This window comes from Phalacrocorax carbo, chromosome 3, assembly GCF_963921805.1.
Source record: "Phalacrocorax carbo chromosome 3, bPhaCar2.1, whole genome shotgun sequence".
Lineage (NCBI taxonomy): Eukaryota > Metazoa > Chordata > Aves > Suliformes > Phalacrocoracidae > Phalacrocorax > Phalacrocorax carbo.
The window spans coordinates 84,046,212-84,067,442 of NC_087515.1; the positions used below are offsets into that span (position 1 = coordinate 84,046,212).

General features: G+C 42.9%; 1 protein-coding gene across 7 annotated transcripts in view; it reads left to right on the plus strand.

Annotated features, from left to right (window-relative positions):
• The first annotated feature begins 19,897 nt into the window (after positions 1 to 19,897).
• FBXL4 (F-box and leucine rich repeat protein 4) overlaps positions 19,898 to 21,231 on the plus strand; it is a 70,594-nt gene continuing 69,260 nt past the window's right edge. For 4 of the 7 annotated variants that reach the window (XR_010372258.1, XR_010372257.1, XR_010372259.1 and 1 more), the window contains exons 1-2: positions 19,898 to 19,973; positions 20,794 to 20,906. The gene's annotated coding sequence lies outside the window, so the exon portion shown is untranslated. Of the gene's footprint in view, positions 19,974 to 20,103; positions 20,414 to 20,793; positions 20,907 to 21,231 lie in introns of those variants that run through there. The other 3 variants (XM_064447581.1, XM_064447579.1, XM_064447580.1) reach the window with 2 other exon arrangements.

Sequence of the window (21,231 nt, forward strand, 5' to 3'; positions counted from 1 at the left end):
TATTTACATTTTCACTCCATTGACTCCATCCTACATTCAGACAGGTAAATATAGTGTCTCTAACTGTTTCTTGTTTCTGTTTTGGAGCCATCCTCGGAAGAGAAATCCACTAAGAGCTGTGAAAAACAAAACAGTCTCTCTGGCTCAGAAAGCCCCTGAGGTGCAAATCTGTGATTGCTGGGAGAGTGTTTTGGGGAAACATGACTATGTGCTTTCTCTATTCTCATACTCTTCTCTAGCCACCTGCCCTCGGACACTGCTGGAAACAGGGTCTTGGGCTAGATGGACCTTATACTGGTTAAAGTCAAAGAGGCCGGGAGCAGACGTAAATCTTCACTGGTTTAAACTCTCAAAGTTGTTCTAGAAGTAGAAATGTTTTCTGATACTCAGAGTGCATTAGAGCGTGATAATGACATTTTGGTTTTTTCTAGAAGGCACTGGGTCTTTTCCTCAGAGGTACGTGTTTGTGTTTCTTTCTCAGAATTTACGAGTAATCAGACAAAACGTATTCAAAATATCCTACTCGGAATGTCCTCACAGTGTCCCTTGTCCCTGCCTCTTATATCTAGGAAGGACTAGCACTTTGGTTTTTGTCACAAAATCATACCTAGCATATGAAAAATGGGGTTCTATTCTGTGCATGCATTTTCTGCTGTAACTCTGGAACACAGAAATGGGGAGCTGAAAGTGGTGAGGGCAGCAAGGGGGAAAGAATTTTGCTCCTTTGAGAGCATCAAACACTAAGACAATAGAACTTTTTGGTGTTTTTTTTAATGGTGTTTTTTTTCACAGTAGATGAAGTAAGGAAGAGATTATCCAGTGGGTGAGTAACAGGGCTGAGATTCAGGAGGTGCCCTATCCCAGCAACTTCTTGCATGTCTATCGGAGTTTGTGCTCCTAAACGAATGAGGACCAAAGAAGATTTCACTCCAGGCCCCAGTTAAGTACCCTGCTAACTGCTTTCCCACCCATGGCTTTGATTTGGATCGCTGCAGACAACCCACGCAAAGACAAGGCACAGGCACTTTCCCTGTTGAATCTGCTCCCAGGTCTGTTTCTGAAAGGCAGTATGGAGGAGACCACATTAGGTCTGGCCTCTCCTGCCTGGCACAGTTCCCAGCACTATCTCACCCACTTTGCATCCTCACATCACTCTCCAGGACATGTTATGTGAAGTCCTCATTTTTGTAAAAACACTGCTCTAGTGGGTTGCAGCACACGTTTCATACTATTCCAGCAGTTCAAATTGAAGAAATACATGGAGGGAGTCAGGACTATATCTAAAATCTACAGAGGCACCGCTTGGCCCAGAAGAGGCCCAGGTGTTGTGTGGATGATTTGGAGAGAACTGAAAGGAGCATCTCTTTCTGCTTTCCTCCCTGAGAAATCTGAGTCAGCACCTGCCTTTAACATTGTTTTTTTCAGCAGTTAGATTAACAGCTGGAAACTCTAAGCACGACTACAAGCTTGGTAAATAATACAAGTGAAGCTAGAGCTAGCTTTTTGGTAAAGCAGTTCTGGTAGGAAAGAGCAAGAGTTTCCATTACTCTTCCTGAATGCGATGCCTTTTAAGGCCTGCTCATCGGAAATGTTCATAAGAATTCTGTTTCAAGACATTCTCAGGAATTTCCTTAATTAGCCATCCATGTTTACTGTACTTGTCCCTTATAATATGTGCAGTGTTATATTTGCTATCTGTAATCTCTTTGTTGATTTTGATTCTCCTGAAATGCATTTTTCCCTCCAATGAAAAGTACCAAAAGGGCTTTCATTCAAGAAAATATGCTTGGCATCTGAAAGTTTGGGATATGTGGGAGTCACATCCTTCTCATACAGTTTCCTTTAATACAGTGGGAGTTTAACTCCTTCTGTCTCCTGCAAAATGAAGTCAAACTTGCAGAGCTTGCAGCTCAGGGGGAGGGGAAGGTTTCAAGGGAAAGCCCAGCAGCTCCTGCTCCCCCGGGAGGGGGGCAGGTGGAAGGGACGAAGGGGCTTTACCTGTGCTCACAGTGCTGTGTCCTGGAAAGGCTCCTGCTACTGCACAGCAGCTAGTGCAGCTGTACATCAGCTGTAACTTCAGTAAAACAGCACCTGTAACTTTGGTGTTGGATAGGTAGGACTCCCTGGAAGCACATACCTTTCCGAGCCTGAGGACCTCTGCAGGCTTAATAGACTGCATTTTCAGTTGTTACAGATCACGTTTTTGTACTATTAAGGATCAGGCATAATATCTCCATGTGAAGCTTTTTACATAGCTCCCCTTTTATTTTCCACTACTGTTCTGACTCCAGAGTCAGGTTAAAAGCTCTAGAAGCTGGTGAGAAAGTACCAGGTGCTGGACTGGAAGGAAAATATACAATATTCTGATTTTGTCACCTTCTTAATTCTGATTGATCTGCAGGCCACAGGGGTTCCTCCACTCCCTGCTGACTGTAGCTGTTCTGCTTTGACAGCCTTGCACACTGGTTATGGTTTGTGCCACTATGCACACTTTGCACATTAAGTATGTTTTCTGCCACCCATGGGCCACCCACCATCTTCCTCTCTTGCCTACATTTGTTCATCTGAGGCTATATGGCACAGGCATAAGTGCAGTATAAATGTAGGAAATGTTAGGGCTGCAGCACCAGAGAGTGCTTCCCAGGTCCTGAGCTGGCTTAGTAGCCAACCAAGGTCTGGACTGCATGGAAGCAAGGGAGCTATGATGCTCTCCAGCAGGGCTCCTGAGGGCATCTTCCCTGCCGTACAGGCACAGCCATGGGGCTGATTTACTCTTTCTGCACCTGAGGAATTGCCAGAGATCATTACAGACATTTTACTCTGCAGGAGGAATACAAAAGAAGGCAGGCACCAGTATCTGGCTCACTCACAAAAAGATTTCAGGCCAAATGACTCACCTCTGTAGGAGTCAGACAAAGCTTTTCAGAGGACATGACTTAAAAGAGAATTCAGTAGCTGAGATTTATTTATTTTCAGGGTTTGTTGAGCTTTTTTTAGCTCTTAAACAGTAAATCTGCATACAGAAAGAACATAAGACTTCAGACTCATGAAGTTTGAGGACAGACTTCATAAATGGTCACTTGTTGTTGTGACTTATCCACAGAGGAAGAAAAAGCAGGTTTTTAGAATCTTATTGTTGCCCAGATCATAAGACCCTGATGCTTGTTTACATGAAGATGGCAAGCTGAGCGTCTGCTTCTGGTTATAAACACATCATTTGTGAAAGCATCCACCCTGAAAGAGAGAAGTTTGCTTCTTATGAGAACTGTCTCCTTTTTCCCTCGGTTCTTCAGCTGAAGCTTTGCAAAAGAGGTCAAGCAGACAGTGGTCTCACAAAACTGAGAGTCACCTAATGTACTTAGTGTATTCATAACTCTGACAGTTTCTAAATATACTGCTAGACAAGGACCAGAGTGTTCAGGAAAAGACTACACTGATAAAAACCTGAACATCCAGTGCAAATAGCCAGACACAGAGTAAGGCGTAATATAATGGACTACTTGGAGCATGACTCCAAAGTTGCATTATCTTGAAATTCTTCACATTCTGTGCAATAGTTTATACCTTAAGACCTTAAAGAATTTCCTGCAGCATCGACCATGTTTCACAACTTACTCTGGATGTCACTGAAAATTACCTGGTGTGTTTACCTAAATTGGGGATATTATCATATGTGGTAATTCTAATGAAACGTTTACTTTTGCCATAATAACTAGAAGTGATCGTACTACACAATGTTCAAGAAGAACTTCCCCAGTGAATTAAAAGGATAGGAAATTGCTTAACATATATTGATATTTTTTGCCTTTGAGAAGTCATATAACAGTTTTGTTTGGTGGTTTGTTCCATAGCACTTTGCATCTTCAGAACAACCCCTTTTAAATGGGACAGAGAATTATTTGATATCTGCTTGTGATATCGAGGCTGCATATCATTGCTGCTTCACTGAAATATGACTTGAAACAGTCTGACTTAAATTCTAAAAACAACAGTTCCAGACTGACAGTTTTCAGGGACTTTGCAAGTCCATTTTTAATTAACCAGTTTTGCTATGTTTAGTATAACTGCAAGCAAAATAACACATGTACAGAAAGCTTTTGTGTTTAGAGTTTTAAATCTACCAGTAGAAACTTTGCCAGAGCATTGGATTTTAAAAAAAAAAAAAGGTTGCATTTTTCTATTCTGTGAGTGTTAATTGGGATTTCCTTGTCACAATGAAGGGTAATACAGCAGGTGATCTAAAGCAACTTCTTATAACCCACCATAGCGGTACTTACAGATGGTACTTTCACTACTACTACAGGCGTATTTTACTCATTTCACTAGGTTTTCTCATTAATTCTATGTTTATCTGTTACAGAAGTGAAGAATAGTCATAAATAATGTAGGAAGCCTCCTAATTATATAGAAAAACATACATAGGAAATTAAGAAAATATTTTAACAATGGACTACAGCTGCATGTTACAATTACAGGGAATTGTAATGGTTTGATGAGCTAAATCTTATAGCTTGTCTATGCACAACAAGGTGAGCTGGAAAAATAAAATAAAACTTCTGTAAATGGTTCTTGTACTGGCACCATGTCTCATAGTCTACTACAAGGTAGAAATGGCAGCAGCAGAAGAGGGTGAGTGAGGAGATGTGAGGAAGGTGCTAGATGCCCAAGAAGCTGAGGTGTACACTAAATGGTCCTTTGCACACTACTCTCCTGCCAGCAGCAGTGTGCAGCATTAGGCAGACACCTATTCTCCCTACATCTAAAGACGACCCTGCTCAGGGTGGCCCAGTTTTGTTAGGGCTGGTATTTGCAGCATTTCTGAGCTTGCAGACCTGCAGAAGGATTCAAATCAATATTAAGATAGCTCTGTTTAGGGTTGCAGGCATGGGTTTTAGTGATATCTTGCTTGCACTAAGCCTCCAGTTGGTGGTCCAGAGGGGTGCAAGTTGCTCAGAACCCTGTGAAGATGCCTTAGATATCACAGAACATCTCAAATAACACCAAGTGCCTATATATAGGTAACTAAACTGAGACTTAGTTGTCTACATCAAGATTTCTACAGGTGATCAAGGTATCTAATCTTCCTTTGTAACATGTGGAGACCTACCCTTTACAGTCAATGGAGACCTGAGCTCATTCTCCATGTTCCATTGACAGTATTGACAGGGCCTCTACTTACTGAAACAAGAGCTTAGATACCTGCCTCCTATGTAGACATCTAAATATAAGTACCTATATCCAAGGCTGAATCCCACTCCAAATTTTGATTTAAATTCTGTTTTGTTTTATTCTCATTGAAACCAGACTTTTTTATTGCTGTCTAAATTGTGGTGATGTCTAAAATGTATGCAGCTTGAGATTAAATAACTCATTAATTAAGTAAACTTTAAAGTCTAGCTTGATGGTAGCAGAAACACCACATTCACCTGTAGCACGCTGGCACCATGGCAACAATATGGTGTGGTTTAACCCCAACTGGTGACAAAGCCCCACACAGCTGCTCGCTTACTCCCCTCTTGGTGGGATGGAGGAGAGAACTGGAAGAGTAAAAGCACGAAAACTCGTGGGTTGAGATAAAGACAGTTTAACAGGTAAAGCAAAGGCTGCACATGCAAGCAAAACAAAACAGGAATTCATTCACTCCTTCCCATGGGCAGGCAGGTGCTCAGCCATCTCCAGGAAACCAGGGCTCCATCACGTGTCATGGTTACTTGGAAAGACAAACATCACTCCGAACATCATGTCCCCCCTTCCTTCTTCTTCCCCCAGCTTTATATGCTGAGCATGACATCATTTGGTATGGAAGATCCCTCGGGTCAGTTGGGGTCAGCTGTCCCAGCCGTGTCCCCTCCCAGCTTCTTGTGCACCCCCAGCCTGCTCGCTGGTGGGGTGGGGTGAGAGGCAGAAAAGGCCTTGACTCCGTGCAAGGCCTGACTCTTGACTGCTCAGCAATAACAAAAGCATCCCTGTATTATCAACACTGTTTTCAGCACAAATCCAAAACATCACCCCATACTAACTACTATGAAGAAAATTAACTATCCCAGCCAAAACCAGCACACAATGTGATTAACTTACGACAGAAGACTGCAGAGAGCAAACTATGAATTAAAAGTTAGTGTGCAGGTTCTCCTCCTGCTGACATGTAAAACGGACTTCTCTGGAAAGCAGTATTACTTTTAACAGAGCTTTTACTGATCTTCATTGCAAGATAGCAAGCTCCTCTCAGTCTATCAGAATACAGGACTACCAGGAGGTGTGGAAAATGTTCTTCGCACTTGGTCATCTGTACATGGCTCTGGCCAATTCTGTTTGTTCCTTAGCTCTGTCAACACCAAATTGGATTAGAGATTTAAGAAAAATATATCTGTCAAAAGTGAATTATTAAGGCATTTCTTAATTTCCTTCTGATGTTGCACCTGAGAAGCCAAAAAGGAAAATGAGAAACAGTCTATTTCATCTAGGTACTAAGTACAGATTAGAGAAACAGCAGGAAGAAACAAAAAAAATACTGGTCTAGGCTGGATTTGAATGGTCCTGGCTGGGTGAAGAAGAAATGCCCGTGGACAAACTTGGAAAGCTCAAAGACAGTGTACAATGTATCTAAGTAACTATTCACTTGGATTCAGCTTGCAAAACTTGGTGCTTAAATAGGATATACAGTCCCAAATTCAGGTGTTGTAATGGGCAATTATCCTTGGGTGAATAAAAATGCGGCAGAATTTGTGCTTCCTATTGCAAATACCTAGGTATGAAAAGTTGGGTTCTAAATATTTGCCTTCCTGGCTCAGAACAATTATCAGACATTATATTTTAAGGAGTAGACTTTATAGCTTGCAAATACCAGTCATGGGTTTTAATGCATTTAATTTTACCGGCCTGACTTTCACATATTTTAAGAGCTCTCTACCTCTCCTTGGCAGCATAAGAAATTTATCTTGCCAGAGGGATATAAAGGGTCTGTAAATGAAAATCAGGGCTCAGTTATTCTATTTCTGAACATCAAGGTCTCAGGTATTAGGCTGTTTGAGATTATTGTTACCTACCCTACCTTAATGTGGAAGTGAAATCATGCAATGAAGAATGTGCTCGGATGAATGAAATATTCCCCCCTTCTGTTGCTGTGTTTTGTTTCCTTACAGGTAAGAGAAGCATAAAATGTGCAATTGAATCCTGTTTGGTTGATATTAAGATAATAATTTCACGTGTGTACCCATACAAACAATGCTGCAATGAAAACTGAACACATTGCTGCAGCCCATCAACACCCATAGCAAATAGCCCTACTCTAAATTAACTAATAAAACTTTTCTAATTACGCATGGTAGAAAGGGTAAAGGAGAGTGATAGCAGGAAATTCCTTTTGCCTCATGCTACCGGTTTGGAAATGCAGCGACATCATTCCTACTGCCAGGCACTAGAGGAGATCATAATAGGATATAATTGTTGCTTGCTCATTTGATTGAACTCCAAAACCATATCAAATAACACTTAATTATACACATAGAATATCATTACAGAAGAGAACTCAGAACTGAGAGCTCAGTGTAAGCAGAAGCATTTAATAATTATACAACTCCTGTAGATGCAAATGGATAACTTGCTGCTAATTAGTCTGGAATTTTATGCTCACAATATTCTAAGTAAATCTAGTGAAAATTAGTTGGGAGCCTGAACATACAGTTTTACTATAGCTCCATCTGGTACGTGCCCTCCGATTACCCAGCACGTTGGCTAGCTGTTTGAGGGACACGTTTGATATCTGGCCAAGTTTAAAGGTCTACTGGAGGTAAAACAATGCCCACCCTTTTACAAGGGGACCACTGTTGCTCAACAATAAAGCTCTCTGGCTTATTTGAATGTCAACAATTCAGAAAAGTTGATGTTTGGAGCCATCAAATAAAATGTTTTTGTGAAACAGTTTATTATTTCAGTGGTAATTATTTGAATCATTCATGGTAAAGGATGTTTGCTAATGAGAGCTTGGCTGCTGTAAATTCCAGGGAGACTGAATGCTCTTTGTGCTGACAAAAAGGCCCAAATCACTGGAGAGCAACTGACTGGACAAATCATTCATCTATGCAAATGCCAGCTGAAATGGTCAGATGCATTTATTACCCTCCTCATTATAGTAAACAAGGCAGAAATCGTGACTGGCAGTTATCAACTTGCCCTGAAGTGTGATTTGTTCTCCTACCACTATTTAAATGAGAGGAAGAAAGGCATGCCACCAGGGACTTTGTCGGTTTATAAAAGAGTAAATGTCACATAGCCCAGTGCTTAAAGACTTTTGATTGACAAATGTTTTATTTGACATATCAAACAATAATGGTTTTCATATCAAATAGTCCATATTTGTTAGCAGAAATTTAACCCCTGGAAGAGTGAGAAGTGATTTTTCAGAACGCTCTGAATCCAGATGGAAAGTTACAAGTAAAAAGAAACTCTCTAACTGGGTGGACTGGAAAGACTCACACAGTACTGTATTAATGGAGGCTTCAAATGAACTACTGTCTTAGTTGCTTCGAGAAAGCATCTCACATCAGGAAGGCTAATAGCATGTAACAGAAGGAAATAAAACAGTGTTTGTTTTTTTTTCTAAAGGAAATACAATAGCAGTTTGAGAGATCTAAACTATGTTCCTATGACATTTATGCTTGTATTAGGGCAGGATGTAGCCAAATTTGTTTGAGGAATGTATGGGTTTGATAACCAGAAATATTACTGAAAAAAAACCCCAAGCAAAAAAGAAGCAAAGAAGAACACAAATCAAAATTCTTATTTGTATTAGGAGCGTGCATTTGTTGCTACCTTTCATTTTAACAAGCACAGGCTTTTGTGTTGGTGATCTGTCATTATTGAATATGAACTATTATTATATAGGTGGGTCTAAGACCCTGTATAAATATTTACAAAATCATATGTCCTCTGGTATTAAACAAGAAAGAAATGACATGTAATTAAATGATGCTTCACATCATTTGCTGATGACGTCTTTTCACCTCTGTCAGTTGGTGCAAGAACCAGATGGAAAAAGCACGTATGCTCCATCCAAATGTGAACGTACACTTTGATTGTTAGAGCATGATCTCTTTCGGCTTTATAAAAGTGGGAGGACAATCTCTGAGTCAGATCCTTTAAAACTCTTCCATCCAGAACAGTAAACTGGGTCTCAAGAATGAGATGCTGAAGCTGAAGAAAAAGGGAAGATCATTAGGTATTGTAAGAGGAGAATAAAGGTCTTTGAGCATAACTTTTGGGAGGGCAGGGGGAACAATCCTACCTGCCTACATTTTCTAACCTATGCATTCTGTTGAACTGAGATTCTACAATCCAAGTAGCCTCGAAGAGAAATACTAAGTGGAAAAGGAGCTAGAAAAGCATTTTAGAAAGATGCTTTGGGTTATCTGGGAAATATAATGTGATTTTAATAATAATACAAACATGAATAATACTGCTTGTTAGCTAGCATGATAGAGGGAGGAATTAAAAACAAACAATGTCTATATAATGCTTTATGGCTTTTGTGAATCAAACATTAACTGATTCGTTTTCTCATTAGCCCTGTGAAGTAGCATCATTAATCCTCCTTCATGATGGGAGAGCATCTGCATACACGGATAGGTGACAGATATTTAAGGTCACTCAGCTGGCTGCAGCAGACCTAGGTGTTACTACCTAGAGCATCTGATTTCCAGTTGCGTGCATAGCTATTACTGTATGCTAGGACTATGTACAGAGACACTTCCTACATGCTGAAAAGGGATCACCACAGTGTTTACTTGTACCGCACGCCTCTGCTATCAACATTTAAAGGTCCCTGCCTTTTAAAATCATAAAAAAGTACTTGTCATTGTGGCTATCACTACTGTCTTTTAGAAACCAGAATTTTATATTCCAACCTGAAATAATGATTCTTAATTCCAGTATGTGGAGGCAGGTCGGCCTGGCACTTCAGAGGAATATCCTTGGCCAGTCAGGCTGTACTGCCTTGCATACAGAAGGAAAAATCCTCCACAGATATCCTGGAACCACAAGGACATCTGGCAAGATATATACCTTGCAGACAGAAGACTCAACCATTCTTCCTGATCACAAAATAATCCAACAGCAGCATTTGGTTTTGTGACATTATGCAAAGATATCAGAAGATAATTATTGCAAATACAGGAGGGAAAATATTCCCATTTTTTTCTAACATAGTGTCTATTATTAGATCTAAGTACCCCTTTGCATTCTGTTCCCAATGTAGTCTGCATACACATAAAAAAATAAAAAGTCATTTGTTACCAGCGTCCTCTTTATAGGCATTTTGAGACTACCCTTCTGTCTTGGGATGTGGCCAGCTCTTATTTATGGGAGTTCCCGCTTCTCCTCCCTCCTATGTCCCCATATTCCCCTTTTATCGTCCTCACGCTCCTAATTTCTTTCTCAGTCTCTCTGAAGCTGGTATGTTTAAATGCTCCCATCGGTCGACCATTCTGGCTGCCATCAATCTCCTTCAGACCTACCACGCCATTCCAAAGCCATTGCTTCTGCAGGTCTTGAGGGTGCTGTCACAAGAGGCTGATTTAACACAGTGGAAGCGGCAGGCAAATGGTTAGCTGCAGACACAGGACAGGTCAACGGAGCTTTGTAAAGGCTATAAATAGTGTTCTTGATTTTGAGGATTTTGGAGCTGAAGAAGAAAGGCAAGGTGCTAATGAAGCAGGGAGGAGCACCTGCTCTTCGATGACATTCCTGGCCTCCACTTTCTCCAATGGAGAAAAAGTTAAAGGAGTTGATTAATATAGTTCAGGAAGGTTTCAGGATTAATTTTCAGGAATGTGAAGTAATCAACATTTTCTCAAGCAGTTAGTATGCTCAGTCAATAACAATACCACCTTCAGGACTAACTATGTGCCCAGAATAAGTGATCATCAGGAAGCCAGGGACAGGACAATGCTCAGTCTAAAGGGTTATAATAATAGAAGAGGGAAAAATCTCACTAATAACTCCGAATACCTTTCATTAATGCATACTGGAAGCTAACAGCAGGCAGCAAAAAAAAAAACCTGTTTCATTTTGCCAGTTATTCCAAGCAACTTCATGTCCCCTGTGTGGAGGTGAGTGGGCTGTACGCACATAAGCAGCTTTCTGTGCACCTCAAGTCTCCTTAATCTGTGCAGGAGCTGCAGATGTCACTGCAGCTTCAGGCTTGGACTGATGATCCCTAGCTATGTCCTCCAAACAGTAAGGAAAGCTTTTGCTGCCAGGAAGCAGAGAAATCAATAGATTAAAAAAAAAAAACCAGATTCAAACCAAACATCACTCTTCTGGTGAAACTGCTGTATTTAAAAGCTAAGAATGAAATCGCTCTGCCATGAAAAACATATTCCAGTGATCTTAGCAACTTCACACTGTTACCTTGTTTTAGGATGATCTAATTAATTACAGTACCCGCAACTCACTGGCAAATCTCAGGCATGATATGCTGGAGGAAAAAGGTCCAGGAAGTACTGACCTACCTACGATCTTCCTTAAGTGACTTTATAATGGGATAATTCCAGCTACTTCAAAGGAGCTACCCTCACTCAGAAGTGTACGAATCAGTACAGAAGTATGCCAAATATTTTATATATATTTGCAGTCAAAACCTATTTAACAGCCATAATTGTGAAAAATCACTGGCAGATGTGCTGAATAGCCTGAAACTGAAGGGAGAATGGGACAAATAAAACAAACTCTGAAGGCATTTCTACATTAAAAAAAAAAGTTCCTTACACAGTCTGATCCATATCCGATACAAAGATATTAATACCGGTCTTTTTATTATTCAGAACTCTTTCAGCAACCGCATCCAAATTAACATAACCATCTATTTCCATGTGAGCAGGAATTCATGCTAATTGTACATTAATTCCCAGGATGAATAATTGAGGTATCAGATACAACCACTCAAAAACCTAAATCTTGTTCAGTGGTAAAGCAACAAGTTCTAAACCTTAAGTTAATAAAGAAAACTACACCTAGGTCTTCATTAACATACCTGGAATCAATCCACAGCTGATAAAATCACAGACCATGCAGGTTTAAGAGTGTGCGCCTCATTCATACTTAGCTCAGCCTGAACAAATCTGTGTCTTTAAAGTTTCGCAGCGCTGGTAATTTTACAGCTAGGAACCATCACCTCCCATTACGCTACAAGTCCTCTTTCCAAAGCAATAATGATGTGTGGATGTGGAAAAGGAATTATTTTAAAATGATGCCTAGTTTTTCTTGTTTGGGATCAGCTAGCATTTACTCCCTCTTCCCTGTATTTCTCCCTGGCAATGCTGCACTGAGAACTTACATGCCCATTACGATTCCTCTGTGTACTAGTATGACACTATGTTGTTTCACATTGCTGCCCATTCACCCTCTCTCTGTAAATATTACCTAGACCACAAACCCACTTCATCAACTATGGAAACCAGCAAGAAAATACAGCAATTTCAAAAGCTAAAACATGCAAAACAGAAGGGAGCTAGCTAAATAAACTGAGACCCAAGGGTTGGGGAACTACTTGTAACTAACAGCTTGCGTGTTTCTAACTAGCTGTAAGACGGAAATCCAGCATCCAGCTCACTAAGGTGGAATATTCTGGTGTAATTAGTAGACAAGAATAAAAAAACCCAGATTCTTGCGTTTTATATTCTGATCGTTTGAATGCCGACGTGGTATCCATGCATACTTCAGAAGTGACTTAGTCCAGTTGTTTCTATTGCTGCAGCAAATTAATTCCTAAACAAAGAATGCTTGGGTCAGACATCCGGCTGTGTTATTTTGTACTTGTACGGTATCCATACTTCAGGGACTTTCACAAATTAAGGAGAACAAGCGCGTTTCCTGTGATGGGGGCAGGGTGTATGTGGGGGTGCGTGGGGGGTTGGTGGGGGTGCGTGTGTATTACACACACGTGTATTACAAGCACGCATACCGTGTAACTTTTAGCTGTCGGAATAGCAGGGAAAGGAAGGTGGCTGTGAGCTTTTAGTCAGAAGCTGAAGCTCATTAATTCTTTCCTGAAACTGCTAAATGCTAATATACTAAATACTAAATGCCTATATATTTAGGGAAGCGACAGTCTCTTTTCTCACACATTATCTGATGGAAATAAAAAGCAGAAAGAACACAACTAGAAACTTCTCGCCAGTTTTACACACCCGCCCCAGCAGTATGAGCCCTCTTTCCCAACTCATTCTCCTGGTTTGCTCTATATTCTGGAAAAATACTTGAGTGACAAACTCAGCTGAATGACCTGAAGTTGTTTATCCTCAACTCTGGGAGGACTGAACTTCTGCTGATGAATAGACCTTACCTCTTTGAGAAGATAGGTTCGTTTTTTGTGCCCTTGCTTGCTGAAGAGGACTCATTAGGTTAACCAAGAGGTCATTAGGTCATTAACTGCCCAAGTTGTGGTAGATTTCCCATGACTTTTTAGGGCTTGTATACATTTAGAGCTCCCAGACTTTCCTTCACTGAAATTCAGGAATATTTTTTATGAAGAAGGCAACAAAATAAGATCCTGAATTATGATACATGTTCTGAACTGTTCCATCACAAAATAAACTTCGCAATGTGCTTTGTATATTTCCTCTCCCCGCACCCCCTTTTTTTTTTTTAAATAAAACACAGCAAGCAGTAAAGCCTCCTTAATTTTTTATGGGTAGATCTTCTTATACTGTCTTTTAATACATCACTTTTACTTTTTATACTTATATGATATCTTTAGCAGGGGAAAAAGGTACTAAATAAGCATATGGTTTTACTGTTGGCTTATTTACATGGCTGAAAGCAGCTTTCCTGCATGCAGTGGATGCAAACGCTATTTCTGAAAGAAAACTTTTGCACATCTGATCCATCATGTTGGTAGAAGCCTAAAACATCAGCTGCAAAGCACCACCAACTTCTCTATTCATTGCCATTGATAACAATGCTCACATCGATCTGATTGGAATAGCGATATGAACTTCACAGTACTTCCCCAAGTTCTCCAGGTTTCTAAACCTTGGGTGGAATCATCTTACTGTTTAGCATCTGTAACTCTTCAGCTCTGCTGAGCTCTGATTGAAGTGATCATGCCATTGTGAAATGTGGCAGCAGTGGATGAGCCACAGGCAGCTTTGTAGCCATGGAACACAACTGACCTATAAAAATACGTATGGTCAAATGAAGATATTATAAAAGGTTTAAAATTGTTATGTGATGCTTGATGAGAGGCTAACAATGTCTCATTGTGAGGCTACATTACATGTCTCTATTAAAATCAATATGGCTCAGATCTGCAAACACTGAAGTACTGCACTGCAGCTGTATCTGTTCCCTTGGTTTTTGTGTTAAAAAACCACACAGTGTGGACATTACACATGTCTATCTAAAACCTACCAGTCATCGGCTCCTTGCTGCCAGTCAGTTCATACAGCCGTTATGCAAGAAAATATGAAATGTCTGACACATTTCTGAAGAAAAAGTACTGGCATCATAAAGGAGATTTGAGCTGATTAACAATTACCACCAATCAATATCATAAACCTGATAAAACACAGAGTCCTGCTAATTATTAGAACTTTCCTTTCATCATGAAATTACGGTAAGACCTCGTTCAAGTATACCTTGCAGCTCTCTAGCTGTTATGAGGAAGGAATCAATTGCCCCTGTTCCTTGAGCGTACATGCCTGTGATACTCTTCTGCACTCCTAGCAGGCTGCGAGGAAAGCCTAGAGACTAGAAGCAGCCGACAGTGCACCAGAAGCACTTAGCTTTAGAAACTTGACATTCAGAAGGTTAAAGCAACGGGTCCGGTTTGAAGAAAGTAGGTGTTTTGCCAGAATTGCCTCTGGGAAAGTTTTTATGGCACAGACACCTAGAGCATTTACTTGTCTGCTGGAATAGAAGAATGGTGGTAGCCCAAGGGCTAAGGGAATTTCCTACTTACTCTTTCAGTTGTTATTCAGGTTTCAATGTTACTGTATATCTTGCTAAAATGTTATACAGGTTTTACATTCCCACTCTTAAATTTCAATCAAATGCAGTAACAAGCTGTGCGGTGTCAACACAGAAGCTTAATAAGATTGTATCTATCTCTGTCTCTTTAGATCCCTATATGAAGCCTATTGCTGGTTAAAATTAGCATATTATCCTTACTGGATCCTACTGCTGCCGACAAAGGGTTCTGATTTAAAGCTTGTCTGAAGACTCTTGCACAACAACCTCCTTGTATACAGTAGATTTTACTATCTCAGATTCCCTAATCCTTATTAAAAACCTCACGAAGACTTCAGTCAGCACACCCTTCCAGGCTTTAGGATTATTGCTCATGAGTATACTTCTGCAGAAAGATAAAAAGGAAAAAGGAAAGATTTTTAACTGTCATGTATCCAAGTAATACCGCATTTTGAGAAATTAGGAATTGCTCATTCTTTATGTGTTTTTTCTTAAAGCTTAAACACATACCATGCAGAGTGCTTCCATTGTAAGGGCAGTGCTTAGCCACTGGAATGCTGAAACTGTTATTTTTATATAATTTGATAATATATACTAGGTACCTCATAGAAGGAAGACATAGCAAGACATCGCCCTTGCCCCAGTGAGTCTATAATCTAAATTCTGTGTGATCTACCGAGAAACAGTGCCAAGCAGCAGAGAGACAGATGAAATACTGCAGCAGTTTAACTGTGTATAAAATTTAAGCACGTACTTGTACTCTGGTACATTCTTCTCTTCATTTTTTAATAAAAACACAGGAAAATAAAGATAAAATGCAACAAATATGATTAACTATGCAATATGGTGTATTCACAGAGCATAGCAGAGAGAGGATGCTACACAAAGTATTGTTACATGACAAAAAAAAACCCCACAGGGAATACAAAATTTCCTCTGGAAAAAAAAAAGAATTCAAGCTGACACAGAAACCAATGACTTGTTAGGCCTGGCTCACGGATACACCTACAAACATGTTTAAATTTACCCAGTGAGGAGTCTCATTGACTTGGTACACTTTCTTTTCCACTTCAAAGAATATATGTAATTTCACATATCAAAAAGCAGTAATGCCGGTCCAAGAGGCGGTGAGATGTTTCCCACGCTGGGTTAATATCCCGGGATGCAGAGGAAGCCAGAGAGAACAGCTCACACCAGTGGCAATGGTGTTATGCATAGGCACTCAGTGCTGCTTGGTGGTTAACACCTGGCTAAGTTGGTTGTATTAAAAATAACTCACTGATTAAAATGATTTCATTATTTTTAGGGTTCAGTTTAACACTTTAAAATACAAAGCCTTGCAAAGTGATAACAAAATTCAGGTGAGTTTCCTGCTGGGAGTGGGAGATGGTGACTTGCAAGCCAGGTAGTGTTTTGCATGATTTTTTATTTACAAAACGTTTTCTCAACCAATATGTTGGAAATAGCAACTCAGGCCTCTCTGTTTTTTGCAAATTTAAATAAAGGGTTACCCTGTTTTCAGGAGGAGCTGCCTCCTAACTTTTTTCCCAAGGCTCAGGTAAGCTTCATTGCTTAATAAGCAGGTTCTTCATTCTCACTAAAAATCCCTTTGCTGCATGTGCTTTTTCAAAGACCACCTTTTCTGGAAAAGTGGATCTGGATATCTTCTGGGAGTGCAGAACATTAAAGAACCTTGGAGTTCCAACCGCCAGGCACAACAGCTGACGTGGTGGGATCTTTACGTCCTCCTATGGAAAGCTTCCTTCTGGACATTTTTTATCACAATGGTGGCTTGTGGTGACAAGTGAAATAAAGGGTCTGACCATGGATCCAAGACTCAGCCACATGTCTTGGGAATCAAAGCAACTGAAATGTCACTAGCCATACTACTCCCGTACATGCCTATGATATAGACACAGCCATAACTTCATCACATTTAACCATGCCAGTGATATGGCCTTTCCATTCTCTATACCTAATTTTTAAATAACAATATTCCTACAGACTTCAGTAAGATTTCCCCCTAATGAGCAAGCCATAGTACTGCTTATTGTAATGAGCAAAAGCTGAAGGAGAAGGAGGATGCTGTTAAGGTATAAATTTGGTGATTACAAGGTTTGATTAACAGCCAGAAGATAAGTCTCACTGTTATTTTACAAGCGGAAGGTTTCCAGTATATTTCCTTTCAACACAGAGGACCGTTTCTGGAGCGTATTCTATGATTAGTTTTATTGCTGATGAGTACGTGGAAATATGTACAAAGTGTTTATGTGGCATAGCTCACTGGAAATTATGTCATCTCCATATGTGGACGACTGTTGAATAAAAACAGATCATCAGCTGATTTTTACAAAGGCTATGGAATGACAATTTGACAGTAATTTGGAGCACATCTTGAAGGCACATAGCTTGAATCTGAGACAGCAGCCTAGATAAAGAGGATACGATCACCCAATGTCCTCTGTCCCCTTCAATAAATAGAATCACAGAATCACAGGATCACAGAATCACAGGTTGGAAGGGACCTCAGGGATCATCTAGTCCAACCTTTCTAGGAAGAGCACAGTCTTGACAAGATGGCCCAGCACCCTGTCCAGACGACTCTTGGAAGTGTGCAAGTCAACCACTACCCTGGGGTGATTATTCCAATGGTTCACTGTCCTCACTGTGGAAGATTTCCCTCTGGTGTCCAAATAGAATCTTCCCAAGAGCAACTTGTGTCCATTCCCCCTTGTCCTCTCCATGTGACTCCTTGTAAAAAGGGAGTCTCCATCTTCTTTGTAGCTACCCCTTAAGTACTGGTACATGGTGATGAGACCCCCTCTGAGCCTCCTTTTCTCAAGGCTGAACAAACCCAGTTCTCCCAGCCTATCCTCATATGGCAGCTTCCCAGGCCTTTGGTCATCTTGGTGGCCCTTCTCTGGACCCCTTCCAGCCTGTTCACATCCTTTTTGTACAGCAGGCACCAGAACTGCACACAGTACTCCAGGTGTGGCCTGACAAGCGCTGAGTAGAGTGGGATAATGACTTCTTTACCTCTGCTGGTGATGCTCTTTTTGATGCAACCCAGCATCCTGTTGGCCTTGGCCGCAGCAGCACACTGTTCGCTTGTGTTGAGCTTTCTGTCCACCAGGACCCCCAGGTCTCTTTCCACAGAGCTGCTCCCCAGCCAGGTGGATCCCAGTCTGGGCTGCACTCCTGGATTATGTTTATGTTTTACAAAGCTAAATTTAAGTGATAATTCCAGCATTTGTGAGCTGGAGGGTGAGTGGACTGAGAGAAAAACTTTTCATATCCTTCTACCTTCTGCACTGACACAGAACTCAATCTCGGTACAGTCTTTAGATAAACATGGGATGGGAATGATTTGGTCAGACATAGACCTCTGCATAGATACTTGAACTAGTTGTCTGCTTTTTCTTTGTAGCCAGTAGACAGTCTTACATGAGTTAGATAAATTGTGCCTTCAAAGTGATCCCTTTCTCTTAATTTAATTCAGGAAGGGAGGATAGCATGATACGAACAAAAAACCAAAATGAAAGCAAAAAAAAAAAAAACCCACAGAAATTCAGCTTCCTGTCTAACCTATTTTCTGATTCATCCAATTTATTTGTAGTCTTATTTCCTTTTTTAAAATATATTTTTATGAATTCAAATTTTAAGGTGGCCACTGTCTGGGAAGGCGGGCATTGAGAGCACCTTCATAAGTACTCTGTAGCTAGCACCTGACCATAGGGTAGGAGTGAGGGAGTCAGGCCAAGTCATGCCGAGAGGCACAATACACCGCTGGCACTGGAACCTGAAGAGCCTACCTCTCTCTTCTGTGAAAGTAATGCCTTAAAAGTTGGGGTTTAAAATATTATTTTTAAAATATTGTGTATGGTACAGTGGGATCTTATGCATATAAAATACGTATGCACGTATGCGTGTGTATTTCTGTATGTGCACACACATGTGCGCGCAGGTACGTGAACCGCCTAGAAGGCGGTCACCCTGGCACGTGTGCTTGTGGAAAGCAGGGTTGTGTAGCGGCCTGTCTGCCACCACAGTCAGCAGCAGGGAAGCACTCTATCCTAAAGGTATAGATTTCTATATATGGGATTTATAGTAAATGTATAGAACTTATAGTAAAGCATTACACAAAAAGTACCGTGGATATCAAGTATTTTTAACCTTTTCTGGATTTTTAGAATTATTTTTTGACCAGAGTTGAAGTCAGCATCACTATTTTCTGCTGTAACTGAACGGCCCAGGTACCACCTCAGGGGGAGCATGGCCAGAGGCGTGAGGAGACGAGACGGACCGACAGCAATTTTGGCGATAGTCACAGGAGCTGGAATGGGGAGCGGCGGTTGAGAGGGAAAGCACAAGTGCTTGGGCATGCGTATCGAATTAGAGGATATGGAAGCAAGACGTGACACTTCCTTTGCAATACGCCGGTCGGGGGCCCAAGAGGCACTACAGTTCGCTGGAGCAAGTACTCATTAAGATCAATTAAAATCAGAACTGCCCTTATGACATGCCAGGGACTCAAGGCACCATGTTAAATGCATGATCCGGTTGGGCTGGGGCTGGGGCGAGACTTTTAAGCCGCCTGTTCAGAAGCTTTCGGAGAAACCAGGTTGCCAAGGGCCAGCGGGCTTCCAGGGGGCCCGGCCGTAGCCTTACGCGGCGGCGGAGATAGAACGGCACCAAGCGGGTCCGGCCGGAGCCACACACAGCAGCAAAACAATAACCCCCCGCCGCCTTCCGCTTGACTTTGCCAGCAAAATAAAGCGGGGGGGACCCTGACCGGCGCCGACCGCTCCCGCCGCTCCCCTCAGCCCTCACGGCCCGCCCCGCCCTGAGGCGCGGGCACGCGCAGCTGGAGCCCCGCCCCCGCGGCCCCGCCCCCGCCTCGCCTCTTCCTCCGCCGCCCCGCCCCCGCCGCTGTGTGGGGCTTCCGGCGGCGCTGGGCGCGGCGGTGGCGGCGGCGCGCGCGGCCTGGGCTGCTCCGCCCTCCGGACGGGGTAGGGTGGCGGCTTCGCGCGGGCGCGGGCACGGGCACGGGCACGGGCACGGGCGCGGGGGGTGGGGGGGGCGCGCTGCTCTACCGGGGCCCCGCCCCTCCCCTCCTCTCTCCTCCCCTCCCCTCCCCTCCCTCTCCTACCTCCCCTCCCTCCCGTCGGGACGCGGCCCTGCCGAGGCGGCTCCTCCGCGCCCCCGGCCCGGCAGCGCCGCCAGCCCGCCGCTTAGCGCGGCGCCGGGCCCGGGAGCAGCCTGGTGCGGGGCCGTTCCTGCGCGGCGGGCGCGGCCGGCCGCAGGTGTGTGCCCGCCTGGCCTCCCGCCTGCCTGGCCGGTGGAGGCGGGGATCGGGCCGCAGGGCCGGAGCCCCGGCGGGGTTGGTGGGGCCGCGTCGGGCCCCTCAGGGAGGGGAGCCGGGGAGCGGCGGCGGTCCCTCCTGCTTCAGGTGGGGGTGCCTCACCGGTGCCCGCCAGTGGGCCGCGGCCAGATCTGCCCCTGGGGAAGGGCCCTGTCGGCGAAGAGTGGGGCTGCCCGCGGGGTGAGGGGGCGGAGGGGCAGGCACCGGGGCAGGGCCGGTGCGGCTCGGGCATCCTCTCCCGTGCAGACCCCGGCCCGCTCCGGGGCCCGGGGCTCCCCGCCGGAGCCACCCGCTGCGGGGTCCCTGTTGTGCCTACCGGAGTTCTGCCTTACTACCCCAGTTGCCCAGTCACACCACAACAGAAGCAGGGGGGGAGCTTCAGGGGCAATATTTAGGGTTTTTTTTTTTTTAAGTGTGTACTTTGGGGAGCTTTGCTTCATGTGAATTGTTATTTATTATCGGTGCAGGCTGACACATGGACAGTGGGAGATAACTGCGTGGCCTGATAGCTGCTGTCAGTGCAGTGAGGAGGCAGGGGACCAGCAAGTAAATACTGAACAGGACACGACTGCATGGAGAGGTAGGACAACACTGTGAAGAGAAAAGCGAGGGGACAAGTGCACTTCAGTTGCTTGTTGAAAGTAGTTTTGAATGGGGTGGGGTTTTTGGCGTGGGGGTTTTTTTGACACGAGGAGAGTTTCGCTATAGCTGGGAGGGCAGTTGTTCATAATGAAGTGCTATAATGCTGGTAACTTTAGGCTTTGTTTAGAAAGAGTCATTTTTAAAAGGGACTGCCTGAATTATTTGCACATATCGAGGAACAATTTCTGTTCTACGTGAAGACATTCTCCAGAAGGCAGGGTGGTTATCTGGACAATGTAATAGATGCCTAAAGAACATTTGTC